The 18,918-nt window shown below is 38.9% G+C and overlaps 1 protein-coding gene across 1 annotated transcript in view; it reads left to right on the forward strand.

Annotated features, from left to right (window-relative positions):
* The window catches only part of LOC129015142 (neuroblastoma breakpoint family member 11-like), a 2,260,169-nt gene that overhangs the window by 415,280 nt on the left and 1,825,971 nt on the right, over positions 1 to 18,918 (forward strand).

Here is an 18,918-nt window from a genome sequence, read left to right on the forward strand (position 1 = left end):
AGGTAAGGACATTGAGAAGATGCATAACTAAGAATTTTGGTCTTCCATCTTCCTTTAACTTGTATTGTCCACATGAGATTGTATTAGTGAGGGTTCTCCAGAGAAACAGAACCAATCTGATATGTGTATATATATAGGCATATAAGAGATTTATTATGGGATTTAGCTCACGTGATTATGGAGGCCAAGAAGTCCCACAATATGCCGTCTGCAAGCTGGAGAACCAGGAAAGCTTGTGGTGCAATTCAGTTCAAGTCTGAAGGCCTGAGAACCAGGGGAATCGATGGTGTAACTCCTGGTTCAAAGCTGAGAGCTGGTGGGATGGGGAGTTGGTGGGGGAGGCACTGGGGTAAATCCTGGAGTCTGTAGGCCTGAGAACTAGGAGCTCCAATTTCTGAGAGCAGGAGAAGATGGGTATCCCAGCTCAAGAAGAGAGAGAGAATTTACCCTTTCTCCTGCTTTTTCTTCTATTTGGGCCTTTAATAGATTAGAAGATGCTCACCCATACTGGGGGAAATGAATCTTCTTTACTCAGCGTATTGATTTAAATGCTAATCTTTTCCTACAACATCCTAATAGACACACCTGAAAACAATGTTTTATCAGTTAAATGGGCATCCCTTAGCACAATCAAGATGACATATTAAATTAACCATTACAGAGATCAATCTTGGATAGGCTTTTCCTCTGGGTCCTCTCTAGCTGCCTTATAAAATGCTAAGCTTCCAACTGTATGATTTTTCTTGTTATCACTTCTTCTCTTCTTGGAAATTTAAAAAGCACTGGTCTCAGAGGGATTGCTCTCCCCTGCCTCACACCATGTTAGTTTTAAGTTTAATGATTTTCATAGTGTCCTTAAACTAACTGGTCTTTTTATCCATTGGCATAGTCAAATGGAGTTCACATTTATACCTGCTTAAGAGTTAATTAGTTTAGTTTAAGAATCGACTTTATGTGGTTCTAGCTTTAATTCAAGAATGACTGAAATAATAACCACAATAACAGTAACACTGAATAGAATCAATGAAAGAAAATCGTACTGCTGGAGGGGATGGTGGTTGATTCATTTGTATTATTTGTTTTAACACATTCACTTGTTGCTGCCACAAAGATATAAAACCCATCATTCTTGACCTGTTCAACACCCGAATGTGTTTACAATGAAGATGATCACTATGGTCTCTTGAAAAACATGAAAAAAGAAAAGCAGTTAATGATCCTCTTGTTTGGTTGGGATGGTGCCACTTGGTCCATACCTCTATTATGGACTTTATTAAATTGCATGATAGTTATTGGTTAACCTGGCTGGCTTCTCCAATAAAATGCAAGTTCCTTGAGGGCATATTAATTAAAATTCATATTAATAAAATTTTGCTGATCTTTGATTAAATATTATCCAAAAAGTCATAATAAATAAAGAATGAGGGGTCAAATTAATTAGGTTAATAAAATAACTGGGGCTGGCCAGCACAGCTAGCCAGCAGGGAACTCCCATCTAAATTCATTACCACCTGGCTATGTTTTGGCAACTCCTGATAGCAGTTATCTGCTCTAGTCTAAATATTGATGGGGATGCTTCTGGGTCCTGTTGTTGGGATTTCCAGGGAAAGAGCAGTGATTCCAAACATCTCCTGGTTAGTGGTACCCACTTGGCCCAATTCAAATAGATAGGTCCAGAAAAACATTAGGGATGCTGGGACTTACCCTCCACTTCGCTGCTTCCAAAGATAAATTTACCACCATTTCCCCTATTTTTTCCATCCTGCCCCTCTTCTTCTTTCCACATTTTCTCTTTTTCCTCAAATAATAAGAAATGTGTCTGCTAATTTGAGAATGGGGGCTGAATGAAAGAAGGAACCCAATATCAGGGTCTTATATTCTAGTGCATTATCATTGCAGGAGTTTTACTGTGTTAGATACTCAAAAAGTATTTGTTGAATTAATGAATAAATACAATTTGTCTCAAGCAATGACCTGAACTTCTTAAAGAGTCAGACAACAAAATGTATAAATAAACCAATACAAGGAATCAACATTTGGCACCACTAAATCCTGGGTATCTAGCATATAGGCTAGCTAATGACATACTAATGACATACTAGCAAGTCTAGATTTTGAAAACCGAAGGAATTGCATGGCATATCTGCACACCAGATTAGCCTAAACTTCATAGTCAAAACTCTGCCCAATTCTAGGCTAAAAGGAGGTATACATTGAAGGTAGCTGTGGTTGTGATCCAGGTTTAGATAATCAGTGCTGACAAATTATCTCAATCCAATCAATGACTGAGTTTATTGGAAGCTGAGATTTATTCTTTTTGAGGGCCAGTCTATTTCTAGTCCCTGTTTACTCCTAAGTGTAAATCAGTGCAACAGGATGACATAACAATCCTAAATATAAACATATCTAATAACAGAAGCAAAATATGACATAACTAAGAGGAAAAATAAACAAATATCTAATTATAGTGAGAGATTTTAACAACATAGCCTTCTTTAAGTAATTTATAAGCACGTAGATAAAAAATCAGTAAGGATAAAAAGCCCTGAGCAGCACAATCAACAATTTGACCTAATTGACATTCATAGAACAATCTACCTTATACAGCAGAATAAACATTCTTTTTAAGTGCCCAGGAAACAGTCACCAAAATGAATCATATGCTGAGTCATAAAATAACTCTTAATACTTTTAAAAGGTTAATATTATACATAATATATTCTCTAGCTACAATAGAATTAAATTATAAATCAATTAAATTAGAAATTAATAATAATAAAATATCTAGAAAAATCTCCAAATATTTGGAAATTAAACATTTATAAGTAATCCATGTTTCAAAGAAGAAATCACAAGAGAAATTTAAAAATATTTTTAATTGAATGAAACAAAACCAGAAAAAACACTTCACAATAAAATCAAACTAAAGACCATTATCTTTCAAGGATATAGATACAAAAGCCTTACCAAAATATTGGCACACAGAATTGAGCAATATATAAAGGAGATAATTAAAAAATAAAAAACGATATTATAAGACCAAATGGGGTTCTCCCCCAAAAAATACAAGGATGGTTTAGTGTCTGAAAATCAGTTAGTACAATTTACCATATCTGCAACATAAAGATGCAAAGCCATTTGATCAACTTGATAAATGCAGAAAAAATTTGAAATAATTTAATACTCATTCATGATTAAAATGCTTATGCTTTCAGATATAACTAAATCTGAAAAATGGCATCTATGAAAAAATTCTACAGCTAATATCATACTTAATAGTAAAATATCAAATGCTTTTTCCTTGAGATCAGAAAAAATTCTCTCACCACTTATATTGAAGGCTGTAACCAGTACAATATGGCAAGCCAAAGAAATGTAGTATGAAGTTTGAAAAAGAAGAAATAAAACTATCTTCACATGGCATGATGTGTATGTTAAAAATTCTAAGGAATCTGAAAAGAAGCCTCTAGTAGAATAAATACATTTAGAAAATCATGGGACATAAAGTCAATATACAAAAATCAATCGTATTTCTATACACCAGCAGCAAAAAGTTCAACAATAAAATTAAAAAGTATCATTACAATAGCATCAAAAACATCAAAACTTAGAAATAAATTTAATAAAATGCAAAATGCTTGCGCTGAGAAGCATTGTGGAGAGAAATTAAAGAAGATATAAACAAATGAAGAGATATATCATGTTCACGGATTGGAAGAATCAGTATTGCTAAGATGCCCATTCTCTCCAAATTCATCTGTAGATTCAATGCAATCCCAATCGGAATCCTAGAAGATTTTTAAAATATAAATTGACATTTTGATTCTAAAATATATGTGGACATGCAAAGGACTTTAATAGTCAAAACAATTTTGAAGAAGGACAAATTCGGAGAATTTTCATTATCTATTAAAGAAATACTTTAGGCCAGGCATGGTGGCTCACACCTGTAATCCCAGCATTTTGGGAGGCCAAGGTGGGAAGATCATGAGGTCAAGAGATTGAAACCATCCTGGCCAACATGGTGAAACCCCATCTCTACTAAAAATACAAAAATTAGTTAGGCGTGGTGGCACGCACCTGAGGCGGAGGTTGCAGTGAGCCGAGATCGCGCCACTGCACTCAAGCCCGGCATCAGACTCCGTCTCAAAAAAAAAAAAAAAAAAAAAGAAAGAAAGAAATACTTTAAAACTATAGTAATTAAGAAAATATAATATTGATGTAAACATAGAAAAAAATAGATGAATGGAACAGAATATAGAGTCCAGAAAGAGATATACATATATGATCAATCGATTTTTGACAAATCAACAACTCAAATCAGTAGAGGAAAGGAAAACCTTTCCCCATATGGTGCTGAAACATCTGAATAAATGTATGAAAAATATGAAACTTTACCCTTACCCCATATTACTACACAAAATTAATTTGACATGGCTCATAGACCTAAACATAAAATTTAAACCTATAAAACGTCTAGAAGAAACCTTCAGAAAATATATTTTTGTGATCTTGGGTTGGAAAATATTTTTTAAAGAGGTCACAAAATACACTAACCAAAAATAAAAAAAGTTGATAAACTAGATTTACCAAAGTTCAAAACTTCTGCTCATCAAAAGATGTCACCATTAAAATGAAAAAGCCAGCCACAGTCTAGGAAAAAAATATTTGTAAAATATAGATTTGACAAAGAATTCCTTTCACGTATATAAAGAACTTTTACATATCAATCATAGAAAGATACTCTAACAAATATAATGGGCAAAAGATCTGAATAGAGACTTCACAAAAGAAGATACATGAATGGCTAATACACACATAAAAATGTGTTCAACATCACTAGTCACTAGGAAAATAAAGATTAAAACTACAATAAAATTTCAGTATATACCCATCATAATGGGTAAAATTAACAAGACAACACCAAATGTTGGCAAGGATGTGAAGCAACTTGAACTCACATTCATTGCTGTTAGAAGTTTCAAATGCTACAGCCACTTGGCAATAGTCTTTGAAAGTTTTAAAATGTCACACATATACCTATTATATAACCAGGCAATTTAACTATTATATATTTACACAAGAGAAATAAAAACATGTCTGCAGAATGATTTGTGCAAGAATCTTCACAGCAGCTTTACACATCAATTGTCCACAAACAAGAGAATGGGTAAACAAATTGTGGTATATCCATACAATGGAACACTATTCAGCAACAAAAAGGAACAAACTACTGGTACACACAACATAAATGAATTTCAAACGCATTATCCTAAGTTAAAGAGGCCAGGCACAAAGGACTATGATTTTATGACTCCATTGATATGAAAAATTAGAAAAGGCAAAATTATAGTGATAGAAATCAGATCCATGGCTGCCAGGGGACAAGGAATCAGGGGTGGGTATTGACTGTAAAGAGGCTAGAAGGAATTTTTTGAGGTGATAGAAATGTTCTTATCTTGATTATAGTAATGACTATATGATCCTATACCTTTGTGAAAACTTATTAAATTGTATGGCTTTTTTTTTTTTTTTTTTTTTTTGGAGACGGGGTCTTGCTCTGTCACCAGGCTGGAGGGCAGTGGCACAATCACAGCTCACTGCAACCTCGACCTCCCAGGCTCAATGGATCCTCCAGCCTTACCCTCCTGAGTAGCTGGGACTACAGGCATGTGCCACCACAACCAGCTAGTGTGTATATATATATATAGATATATAATATATATATAGATATAGATATAGATATAGATATAGATATAGATATAGATATATATTTTTTTTTTTTAGATATGAGGTTTTGCCATCTCACCCAGGCTGGTCGCAAACTCCTGGGCTCAAGCAATCCTCCTGCCTCGGCCTCCCAAAGTGCTGGGATTACAGGCATGAGCCACTGTGTGGGGCCTAAATTGTATGCTTCTAATGGGTAAACTTTACTGTGTGTAAATTATACCTCAATAAAGGTTATTTAAAAACACGACCTTATGAGGGTAGATATTTATTACCCTATTTCAAAGGTGGGAAAAGTAGGATCAGAGAGGTGATACTATCTTGCCTAAGTTCACACAGCAAGTGAGTGGCAAGGCCAGAATTTGAATCTCCATATGTTGTTGATGCCAAAGGCCATATTCTGTTATACAAATAATTTAAAAATGATTGTGCAGGTGTATATTACTTATACATGCAGGTATATTTCATTTCTTAAACTAGCATGGAAGCTCCTCAAAGGCAATGACTTTCCTATATACCTCTTTTCTAGTTCCCCAACTGGCTTGCAGAATGCTCTGTAGCAGAGTCAGGAAGTCTGTAGACCTGAGCTTGTCCATCATTTGTGTGTGCGGTGACTTTGAAGGGATTGTGGGGTGTGTCAGGGATATTGATCCCCTCTGTCCTCCAGGCATCTTGAGTCTCTGGGCTTATGGGCCTGGCTGACATCAGCTTTATGTGCTGTACAAATATGATCATTTTCTAATCCCTGAAAAAGGTGAGGAAGCACTGACTTGGACAAGAAGTGCTATTGAAATCTGAAAGGGAGAGGAGGTAGCTCTGGCTGAGATGCTCTCGGTCAAGGACCTATGGGGAAAACCTTGCTAATCAGTGAGGAGGGAAGGGAGTATGTGGAAGGGGAAGAGAAGAATGGATTGGAGTGAGACTGGGCTTAACATTTGTTTGGGGACAATGGGCAGGAAGGTCAGGCTGGATCTGGGGGTATGGAGATGTATTCCAGAGGGAGATGGACACTTTTCTGGTGACGGCCTGGCCTCTAGGCTAAGGATTTGGAATATGCTCGGCAGCACAAAGCCTCCTGGTCCAATTTCATCCAGGAATTGTGTGCGTGTGTGTGTGTTTGTGTGTGTGTTGTGTGTACATGTGCACACGCGTGTAGGAGGATGGGGATATGGAAGGAAAAGTGTGTATGTTTAAGAATAACGTGCTGTTCCTGGACTTTATGGCTGAGGGTCGTTTTGGATGCTGGAAGTGCCAGGCCCTCACCCTCGAGGCTCTGGGGAAGTCTGGCTTTCCTTTTCACACAGCATTTTTTTTCCCAGCCCCTAGCTGCTTTCCCCCCGGGGGGAGGACATCTGTGGGGACGGTTCCTGTTTCCCCGCCGTTGCAGGCCCTGGCCTTCCTGAACATGATATGATTGTTTGTCTGGGCACAGTGCAAAGATGCCAATGGAGAACGGAAGTATCTCATGCCTTAGCAATTTTTTTTAAGGCAAAAAAGAAAAGGCTATTGAACTTGGGAACCCTGGACCTGAAGTCCTCTCTTCCTGGTGTGGAAGTGGGGACATTGTACAGGGTCTGTCAATCAGCCTTGTGGGCCAGATCTCCAACAAGGGAAAGATTTGACTCCCACCCATCCCCTAAGCAGTAACACTAGCACTAAATTCCTTCCTGTTCTCAAACTGCTACTATATATTTATGCACTGTTCCCTTGGGAATCTTGGGACATGGAAATGGAGAACTTTGTTCTCTTTCTCACCTTCCTCACTTTTCATGTCCTCATCCATTTTTAATATTCTTTCATTCATTCACTCATTTATTCCCTTGTTCAGCAAATATTTCTTGAGTACCTACCTGTGGTATAATAAGAAATACATTTGGTTTTTGTCCCTCATTCCTGGCACAGGGCTCCTAAATCCCTTGGAAGTTCCAGAATTATAGGAATGTCCTTTGTTATGCATATGGAGCCCTTTCAATCCCACCAGAGTTTATGCTGATGATGTGATTTAGGGTTAGGGACCCCTAGATAGCCTCAGGATGGGGCTGCTTACCAGAAGGACAAAGTGATTAGAAGGTTGGTACTTTCAGTCCCACCCACTGACTTCTTGGCAGAGGGGAGGGGACTGAAGATTAAGAAGCTCTGTAAAAACTCTTAAAGAACAAGATTTGATGAGCTTCCAGGCTGCTCAACACCTGAAGGTGCCAGGAGGGTGGTGCCCTCTGAGAGGAACCACCATCTGGTTGTTCCTGAGTTAGATCCTTTATAACAAACCAGTAAACATAAGTAAAGTGTTTCCCTAAGTTCTGTGAGCCATTCTAGCAAATTATTAAAACTGAGAAGAAGGTTGTGGGAACCTCTGCTTTATAGCTGGTTGGTCAGAAGTATCAGAGGCCCGAAACTTGCAATTGGCATCTGAAGTGGGGAGATAGTCTTGTTGGCATGAGCCCTTAACTTGTAGGATCTGATTAACTCCAAGTAGATAGTGGCAGAATGGAATTAAATTGTAGGGCCTCCATCTGGTGTTCAGAGAGTTGGAGAATTGTAGAAAAAACTCATACATCTTGGGCCAGAAGTGTGCGAGACGGTGGAGAAACAGAGTGTGTGCGTTTTCCCAGACTACTTTGTGACAGGTATTGTGTTAAATACTAACAACATAGCAGTGCTTAAGGAAAACCTCCCATCCTTGACCTCAGTCACTTATAGCCTGAGGGAAAAGATACTTATAGCCTGATGGGAAAGATCCATTATGTTCAGACATGGTTATACCAGGCATGGAAAGACAGAAAGTACATAAAAAGAGAAATGGCAACATAAAGAAGCATATCTCAAAGCTCTATGTAACCTAAATTTGTGTCTAATTCATCTTTTTTGTTTTGGTTTGGTTTTTGGTTTTTTTTTTTGAGACGGTCTCGCTCTGTCACCCATGCTGGAGTGCAGTGGTACAATCTCAGCTCACTGCAACCTCCACTCCCCGGGTTCAAGTGATTCTTCTGCTTCAGCCTTCCAAGTAGGTAGGATTACAGGTGGCTGCCACCACGCCTGGCTAATTTTTGTATTTTTAGTAGAGATGGGGTTTCACCATATTGGTCTCGAACTCCTGACCTTGTGATCCGCCCACCTCAGCCTCCCAAAGTTGATGAGATTACAGGTGTGACCCACTGCGCCTGGCCTGTAATTCATCTTTAACTCTGTTATAACACATATGACAACACATGGCACATAATAGTTACACCAGGACTATTTGTTGAATGAATAATGATGGTATGAATGAGAAGTAACATAATATAATGTAAAAAGAATAGAGCCCCTGGAATTTCACAGACCTGAATTTGATTTCCAACTGTATTACTTCTTGGCTGGTATGATTTTGGAGAAGTAGGATAACCTCTGTGAGCCTCAGTTTCCTCATTTGAAAAGTGAGAATTATAATACCTATTGCATGGGAATTTAGTAAGGTTTAATGACTAAGGATTAATAACTATGTAAAGTATATAAATATGTAAAAAAAAATCTGGCACATAAGTGATCAATAAATAGCTTACACAGTTCTTTGGTGTTATTAATAATAAAGGCTACATGAATAAAAATAAAGGTTAAATGAATACTAGAGAAAGAAGTTACAGAATTATGGAGGAAGGCGCGGCTACAGAGCACTGAGGCTCTCATTGAGATGGAGCTGGGCTGAACTGTGCTTGGAAGGTAACCCACACTTAGGTAAACAGAGAAGGAGAAGGCAGCACTGGGCATGGTAATGGCAGGCTTCTGGGACAGGGCAGAGGAGGGAACCGGGAGGCAGTGGAATGGATGGACCAGCGTGGAAAGCTCCTTCAGGAAGCCAGGCTCAAGAGCTTGCCCTTGATTCCCTTGACGTTGAGTCTTACAGGTGGAGCTGTGATGTGATAAGTGATGTTTTAGAATAATCAGTCTGGGGTAGTTATAGGGTGACTAGTCGGGGAGGCAGGGAGAATAGTTAGATTACATAACAATCCAAGTGGCCCAGGGACCTAGATTCAGGGGACAGCAGCAGAATGAAAATATAGTATGGATTTGACAGACTTTGAGGTAGAAGAATTAGCAGAACCAGCTTTAGAAAGCTTGTCCAGGATCATAGAGTTAGAAGGGAAAAAACAACCCTCTTCTCAAAGAAATGGACTCCACTGGGAACCTTCAAGGGGTCTTTTCCAAAACCTCTGCCACATTTGCGTTTGGTTCTGATGCTTTCTTTCTTTCTTTTTTTTTTTTTTTGGTCTATTTAGACTGTGTTTTTTTGCTTTTTAGCATATCTTGCATTTTTTTTGTCGAGAGCTTGTCAGCCAGACCCCTGTTGAGTTCTATACTAGGTCTGAGAGGCTGAAGAACAGACGGAGTCAGAGAACGAGACATAGGGTTTACTGAGGGAACTTACATATAGGGTGGACCAGTGGTGGAGGGCTGGGACAGGAAAACCACTACCATTTGTGGAAAGCATGCAGTTATATAGATCAGGTGAGTCTGCATTCTTGGGGGTATGCTTAAGTTATTGCCATCAGGTGCATCTGCCATACAAAGCTACACATCTGGTTAAAAGAAACAGGAATATTGGCCTTTGGTGTGAGGTTTTGTTTTTCTGGCTGGGAGTTAGGTGTGTTTACTGTTTGCTGTAACCGTAGTGTCAGATGATAAAATTCCCTCTCGTGTCTTTGCTTTTGTTTTCTCTGTTGTCTTTGGGTTTCTCTAGAGACCTTTTCCTAAAGTAGGGTCATGGAAGTCTTGAAGAGGCTGGAACTGGGTATTTCCTTCCCCCAAGGCAGTTAGGTTCTGGTAAAATAGTTTTCCTTGAAGGCAGCTTTCTTAAGGAGAATAGAGCTCTCTGGGAATATTTTTAAATGGTTACTTTGTCTATCCCCGAACCCTTTGCTGGCAGCATGAGGGGATTTTTCATCAATTTTCACAATAAGAAACTGGTGGGGCTCCTGGAGGTAAAACTCAGGAAAGTGTTGGGGACCCTCGAAGACAGCTGCTACCCTTCAGTGTTTAATTCTCAAGCTAGTCCACACTAAACCTGCAGCAATTCATCCATTATAGTGTCAGTGTTTCTTCTGGAATTGGCTCCAGCTGTGGTCTTTTGCGCGAGTAAACTGTAATTCTCTGCATTTGCCTCATTGTCTCTCCAGTTTTCAGGGCAGCTGTTTGTCCTGTGATTTTGGTTCTCTGATGGATCTAAGAAGAGTTGTTTGTTCAACTTTTTTGTTGTTGAGTGGATGGGAGTGCTGACTTCCAACTCTTTACATGTTGGATTGTTGATCAGAAGACCCAGGGGCCTTTTTATTTGGAATAAACTTACCTTTGATTGGCTGGTTTGAAAGCCAGAGAAAAACAATTACCTTAACTTTTAGGAGTGAAGGAAATAGGTCATTTTGTTTTTTTTAACAGTGATTTCTTATTCATTTATTTACTCCAAAATATTTTTTGAAGGTATTACTGTACATTGCACTGTGCTGGGCTTTGTGGGAGAACAATAAGACATGGTTCTTGGCCTAAGACTATGTGATATTCTCCTAATTCCATCCACCCCCACCTCAAAGTTGTCTTTCACACCTTAAGCTTGTTTTCTACATTTCAACCAGTGGCAGTGTAGCACACGAAGTAGTAGCACGTTATTGGAATCAGAGAGATCTTGGTCCAAATATTGGCTTTGCTACTCACTGGCTGTGTATCTTGTGCACATTTCTTAGCCTCCATAAGGTTGATAATAGCCTATTTCATTGGATTTTTATGAAGATTAACTTATAGCCACATGGCATGTAGGAGGTAGTCAGTAAATTGTAGCTGTTTAAATTATTTTCTCTGACAATACCAGAATTCTGTTGATGAGGTGCCAGGAACTCTTAGACAAATAATTTCTTATCAAAAAAATTTTGGTAAAATGTCCATAACCTATAATTTACCATCTTAACAATTTTTAAATGTGGTTTAGTATTAAGTAGACTCACATTGTTCTACAACCAATTTTAGAACTTTTTAATCTTGCAAAATGGAAACTCTATACACATTAAACGACTCTTTTTTTTTTCCTTCCCCTAAGTCCCTGGCAACTACAATTTTACTTTATGTTTGTAGGAGAGTATGAGATAATGTCTTTTTTTAAAACATGAGTATGAATATTCATCTGGAATGAGACCTGAAAGCTTCACATCACTCTCTGGGGCAGTATTTGGTATATTAATGCAAGAAAATGTATACACGTTTGTCAGGGCCTAACTGAATCAATAGGTGGAGCCCTGTGTCCTCCCAGCATGATCCCCTGCATCACTGGCAATAAGCCAGTGATTCCTCCAGGTTGTGTTCTCCATGATTTCAAGATGAAAACTGTGACACTGTGGTCCCTGAGCTGCAGCCTCACCTTCTCATGCTGTGTGTTAAGGTAGTTGCTGCGTCACTCGAGCCCTGACTTGTAACCCTGGTCCCCATTAGGTTCAGATTCTAAGTTTATGTAGGTGACTCCCACACTTCTGGCCTAAGCGTCAGTCTTGAATATTGAATTTATCTAGATGTTTCATTGGCACTTTAAACTCAACAGCGCTAACCTGAGCTCAGCATCTTTCCCTCAAAACCTGCCCTTAGTTCTGTGATCTTCAGTCTGTAAATGATGTTTCCCTATTTCCAGCTTCCTTAATGCCTTATTCTCTGGAATCTTCCTTTGATTTTCTGTTTCTCCTTCCCCCTGATGTTCCATCTACAGCCAAGACCAGGTGAGTCTAATTTATATCTCTCCTGTCTTCCCTCCAATCCCATTGTCACTATTGCTCAAGTCTTCTTTGCTTCTTGTCAGGGAATCATGAGCTTCTCAAGAGTTTTGTTTAATTTCTTAGCTTGGGAATCTCTCTCGTTTTTGCTCCAGCTCATCTTATGCACCACTGACAGATGACTGTTCAAAAAACCTGTCTCTACTCACATCATTGCACACAACATTTAATATCTCACAATTGCCTTCAGGTACAGACAAGATGTATCAGTCATGGGTCAGATATATCAGTCTGGTACTGAGGATTCTCCAAGATTTGTCTCTGATTCTTTCCACATATATTAACTAATTGTCTATTGCAGCATAATCAAAATTTAATGGCTTAAAACAGTACACATTTACTCTCTAATAGTTTTTGTGTGACAGGAATCTGGGTATGGCTTGACTGGGTCCTCCAGCTTAGGGTTCTCGAAAGACTGCAATCAGGGTGTTAGTTAGGGCCACAGTCAATGCAAGGTTTGACCGGGATGGGATCTGTTTCCAAGCTCAGCCAGAGGTTACTGGCAGGATTCAACTCCCTGTGGGTCATTGGATGGAGGGCCCTGGTTCCTCACTGGCTTTTGTTTGGATGGTGCCCTCAGTTTCTTGCCAATTGGGCACCTCCATAGGGTAGATCATAACACAGCAGCTGGCTCCATCAGAGTTAATGACAGGAGAGGGAGAGACCAAGATGGAAGTCACTCCAGTCTTTTAGAACTTAATTGGATTGGGAGGCGAGTATGCTAACAGGGTGTGAATATCAGGAAGCAATCAGTGGGAGACATTTCAGAAGCTGCCTACTGTATTAGGCTTCTTGTCTGCTACTCCGTTGTTTATACCTTAGGTTCTGGCCAAAATTGTGTGCTGGCTGTGACTTGAATACCTCTGATTCTTTTCTACCTCTATGCCTTTACTTAGGCTATTCCTTCCACCATTTAGTCTTCTTCACCTGCACAGCTATCTATATACATCCATAAGCACAACTCAAATACCACTATTCCTGCAGAGGCTTTTCTGATCAGATCTAGAGTTGATCTCCCACTTTGGAGTTCCCCAGGGGCTTATCTCTTTATTGGCTGCTATTCCATGCTGCTCTGTGGGAGATCAGTTTGTATAAGTGTACTTACTGTCAGCAGACTGAGTTCCTTGAAGGTAGAATTATGCCTTACTCAACTTTTTGACCTTTTGGCCTTAGCACAGTTCCTGGAACAAAGTTAATAGTGAAACATTTTTTGAATTGAAAATAATTGTGAGGTCTGAGAGCCCAGGTTCTGTGCAGATGAGATGTGTTAAGGGCCATGGTGGAGAAAAGAGGCCTCATGCTTCCCAAATAGCCCTGCATGGTGAACTTAAATCAGAAGAGCTGCCTTGCTGTGACTCCAGGGAGTAGTCAGGGGCTGGGATAGTCTGCAGGGACTGTGGGCTGATGGGGACCAGAAGCCATGGACATCTGATCTCTGTATAGGAACTTTGGAAGGCTAGAGTTAAGGTACCTTAACCTTACTATTTCATGTAAAGAAACTCTCCTCATGACCTCAGTAGAGTTAATAGGCTAGAAATCAAAAGGGAAGGGAACTAATATTTATTTAACTTATGATAGCATTTAATACTCAGAAAATTCCCTATGAAGTGGTTATTATGCCCATTTTAAAGATTAAAAACAAAACAAAATCAGAGGGAAAAGTAATGGATGGAGCTTAGTAAATAGCTTAACCGTGATTCAATTCAGGTGTGACTGTGAAGCCTATATTCTATTAAAACCACTCAATTCTGCCAATATTTATTGAGCACCTAATATGTGCAAATCTCTGCTAGAGTATTGAAGATTTTAAGAGGTGTAAGGCATAGATCTTATCTTGCAAGGGGCTATGATCTGGAGTTGAGTTATGGGCGGGGAAGTTGGTTGGTGCAGGATAACTGAGTTTAAGCCGGTAAATAGTCCCATACAAACACACACACATACACACACACTTTTCTGTATATGGGAATATAGTGAAAATAAAACTGATGAATTGTAACTGGGAAGAGAGGAAAGTTTTTTTTTAGGGGAGGTAGAGATTAAAGCAAAGGTAGAATTCTGAGTTTAAGAAGGAAATCTTACTCTTCTTCCCAGTCCCACCCAGGCATCACTGTGTAATCCTGAGTAAGGTACACACTCCCAACACTCTTGGATGTGACAAGGATTAGAATACAGCCATACGTGATAATATACATAAACCCAGACTTAATTAAACCTAACTCAAGAAATATTGGATTAGCAACCAAAAGGATAAATTAGAGCAAATTTTTAATCTAACAAATCGGATTCACTGAAGCCAACTTCCTAAATGATTAAATGAGATGCAAGTGCTCTATGAACAACAGAACACTATTCACATGTGAAATACCAAGATACTCCTAGGTCTTTTCTTTGTGTTAATGTTCAATTTGGTGAACCTAAATGCAGGACTTTACAGGTATCTTGATTCTATTTCATCTTGTTATCCTGAGGAGATAATTGGATCCTGGCTCCATCATTCTTTTGTTTTGTTTTGTTTTTTGTTTTATTATATATACTTTAAGTTCTAGGGTACAAGTGCACAACGTGCAGGTTTGTTACATAGGTATACATGTGCCATGTTGGTTTACTGCACCCATCAACTCATCATTTACATTAGATATTTCTCCTAATGCTATCCCTCCCCCAGCCCCCACTCCACAACAGGCCCCAGCGTGTGATGTTCCCCACCCTGTGTCCAAGTGTTCTCATTGTTGAGTTCCCACCTATGAGTGAGAACATGCGGTGTTTGGTGTTCTGTCCTTGTGATAGTTTGCTGAGAATGATGGTTTCTAGCTTCATCCATGTTCCTGCAAAGGACAAGAACTCATCCTTTTTTATGGCTGCATAGTATTCCATGGTGTATATGTGCCACATTTTCTTAATCCAGTCTATCATTGATAGGGATTTGGGTTGGTTGCAAGTATTTGCTATTGTGAAAACTGCCACAATAAACATACATGTGCATGTGTCCTTATAGTAGTATGACTTATAATCCTTTGAGTATATACCCAGCAATGGGATTGCTGGGCCAAATGGTATTTCTGGTTCTAGATCCTTGAGGAATCACCACACTGTCTTCCACAATGGTTAAACTAATTTACACTCCCACCAACAGTGTAAAAGCATTCCTATTTTTCCACACCTCTCCAACGTCTGCTGTTTCCTGACTTTTTAATGTTCACCATTCTAATTGGCGTAAGATGGTATCCCATTGTGGTTTTGATTTGCATTTCTCTGATGACCAGTGATGATGAGCATTTTTTCATGTGTCTGTTGGCTGCATAAATGTCTTCTTTTGAGAAGTGTCTGTTATATCCTTTGCCCACTTTTTGATGGGGTTTTTTTTTTCTTCTAAATTTGTTGGAGTTCTTTGTAGATTCTGGATATTAGCCCTTTGTCAGATGGGTATATTGCAAAAATTTTCTCCCATTCTGTAGGTTGCCTGTTCTCTCTGATGGTAGTTTCTTTTGCTGTGCAGAAGCTCTTTAGTTTAATTGGATCCCATTTGTCTATTTTGGCTTTTGTTGCCATTTTATTTATTTATTTATTTTTTGGTGTTTTAGTCGTGAAGTCCTCGCCCATGCATATGTCCTGAATGGTATTGCCTAGGTTTTCTTCTAGGGTTTTTATGGTTTTAGGTCTAACATTTAAGTCTCTAATCCATCTTGAGTTAATTTTTGTATAACGTGTAAGGAAGGGATCCAGTTTCAGCTTTCTACATATGGCTAGCCAGTTTTCCCAGCACCATTTATTGAATAGGGAATCCTTTCCCCATTTCTTGTTTTGTAAGATTTGCCAAAGTTCAGACAGTTGTAGATGTGTGGTGTTATTTCTGAGGCCTCTGTTCTGTTCCATTGAGCTATATATCTGTTTTGGTACCAGTACCATGCTGTTTTGGTTACTGTAGCCTTGTAGTATAGTTTAAAGTCAGGTAGCATGATGCCTCCAGCTTTGCTCTTTTTGCTTAGGATTGTCTTGGCAATGCAGGCTCTTTTTGGTTCCATGTGAACTTTAAAGTAGTTTTTTCCAATTCTGTGAAGAAAGTCATTGGTGGCTTGATGGGATAGCATTGAATCTACAAATTACTTTGGGCAGTATGGCCATTTTCATGATATTGATTCCTATCCATGAGCATGGAATGTTCTTCCATTTGTTTGTGTCCTCTTTTATTTCATTGAGCAGTGGTTTGTAGTTCTCCTTGAAGAGGTCTTTCACATCCCTTGTAAGTTGCATTGATAGGTGTTTTATTCTCTCTGTAGCAATTGTGAATGGGAGTTCACTCATGATTTGGCTCTCTGTTTGTTTGTTATTGGTGTATAGGAATGACTGTGATTTTTGCACATTGATTCTGTATCCTGAGACTTTGCTGAAGTTGCTTATCAGCTTAAGGAGATTTTGGGCTGAGACGATGGGGTTTTCTAAATATACAATCATGTCATCTGCAAACAGGGACAATTTGACTTCCTCTTTTCCTGATTGAATACCCTTTATTTCTTTCTTTTGCCGGATTGTCTGGGCGAGAACTTCCAACACTGTGTTGAACAGGAGTGGTGAGAGAGGGCATCCTTGTCTTGTGCTGGTTTTCAATGGGAATGCTTCCAGTTTTTGCCCGTTCAGTATGATATCGGCTGTGGATTTGTCATAAATAGCTCTTATTGTTTTGAGTTATGTTCCATCAATACCTAGTTTATTGAGAGTTTTTAGCATGAAAAGCTGTTGAATTTTGTCGAAGGCCTTTTCTGCATCTATTGAGATAATCTTGTGGTTTTTGTCATTGGTTCTGTTTATGTCATGGATTATGTTTATTGATTTGCATATGTTTAACTAGCCTTGCATGCCAGGGATGAAGCCAACTTGATTGTGGTGGATAAGCTTTTTGGTGTGCTGCTGGATTTGGTTTGCCAGTATTTTATTGAGGATCTTTGCATCGATGTTCATCAGGAATTTTTGTCTAAAATCCTCTTTTTTGTTGTGTCTCTGCCAGGCTTTGGAATCAGGATGATGCTGGCCTCATAAAATGAGTTAGGGAGGAGTCCCTCTTTTTCTATTGATTGGAATACTTTCAGAAGGAATATTACCAGCTCCTTTTTGTATCTCTGGTAGAATTAGGCTGTGAATCCATCAGGTCCTGGACTTTTTTGGTTGGTAGGTTATTAATTATTGCCTCAATTTCAGAGCCTGTTATTGGTCTATTCAGAGATTCAACTTCTTCCTGGTTTAGTCTTGGGAGGGTGTATGTGTCCAGGAATTTATCCATTTCTTGTACATTTTCTAGTTTATTTGCGTAGAGGTGTTTATAGTATTCTCTGACGGTAGTTTGTATTTCTGTGGGATCAGTGGTGATATCCCCTTTATTATTTTTTATTGTGTCTATTTAATTCTTCTCTCTTTTCTTCTTTCTTAGTCTTACTAGCAGTCTATCAATTTTGTTGATCTTTTAAAAAAACCAGCTCCTGGATTATTGATTTTTTGAAGAGTTTTTTGTGTCACTATCTCTTTCAGATCTGCTCTGATCTTAGTTATTTCTTGCCTTCTGCTAGCTTTTGAATTTGTTTGCTCTTGCTTCTCTAGTTCTTTTAATTGTGATGTTAGGGTGTCAATTTTAGATCTTTCCTGCTTTCTCTTGTGGGCATTTAGTGCTATAAATTTCCCTGTATAGACTGCTTTAAATGTGTCCCAGAAATTCTGGTATGTTGTGTCTTTGTTCTTGTTGGTTCCAAAGAACATCTTTATTTCTGCCTTAATTTTATTATCTACCCAGTAGTCATTCAGGAGCAGGTTGTTCAGTTTCCACGTAGTTGTGCAGTTTTGAGTGAGTTTCTTAATCCTGAGTTCTAATTCGATTGCACTGTGGTCTGAGAGACAGTTGTTGTGATTTCTGTTCTTTTACATTTGCTGAGGAGTGCTTTACTTCCAACTATGCGGTCAATTTTACAATAAGTTGGCTGGGCGTGATGGCTCACACCTGTAATCCCAACACTTTGGGAGGCTGAGACAGGCAGATCACAAGGTCAGGAGATCGATACCATCCTGGCTAACACAGTGAAACCCTGTCTCTACTAAAAATACAAAAAAATTAGCCTGGCATGGTGGCGGGTGCCTGTAGTCCCAGCTACTCGGGAGGCTGAGGCAGGAGAATGGCGTGAACCTGGGAGGCGGAGCTTGCAGTGAGCCGAGATCATACCACTGAACTCCAGCCTGGGCGACAGAGCGAGACTTTGACTCAAAAAAAAAAAAAAAAAAAATTTAGAATAAGTGTGATGTGGTGCTTAGAAGAATGTATATTCTATTGGTTTGGGGTGAAGAGTTCTGTAGATGTGTATTAGGTCTGTTTTCCTGGATATCCTTGTTAACCTTATGTCTTGTTGATCTGTCTAATATTGACAGTGGG

This window comes from Pongo pygmaeus, chromosome 1 (assembly GCF_028885625.2).
Source record: "Pongo pygmaeus isolate AG05252 chromosome 1, NHGRI_mPonPyg2-v2.0_pri, whole genome shotgun sequence".
NCBI lineage: Eukaryota > Metazoa > Chordata > Mammalia > Primates > Hominidae > Pongo > Pongo pygmaeus.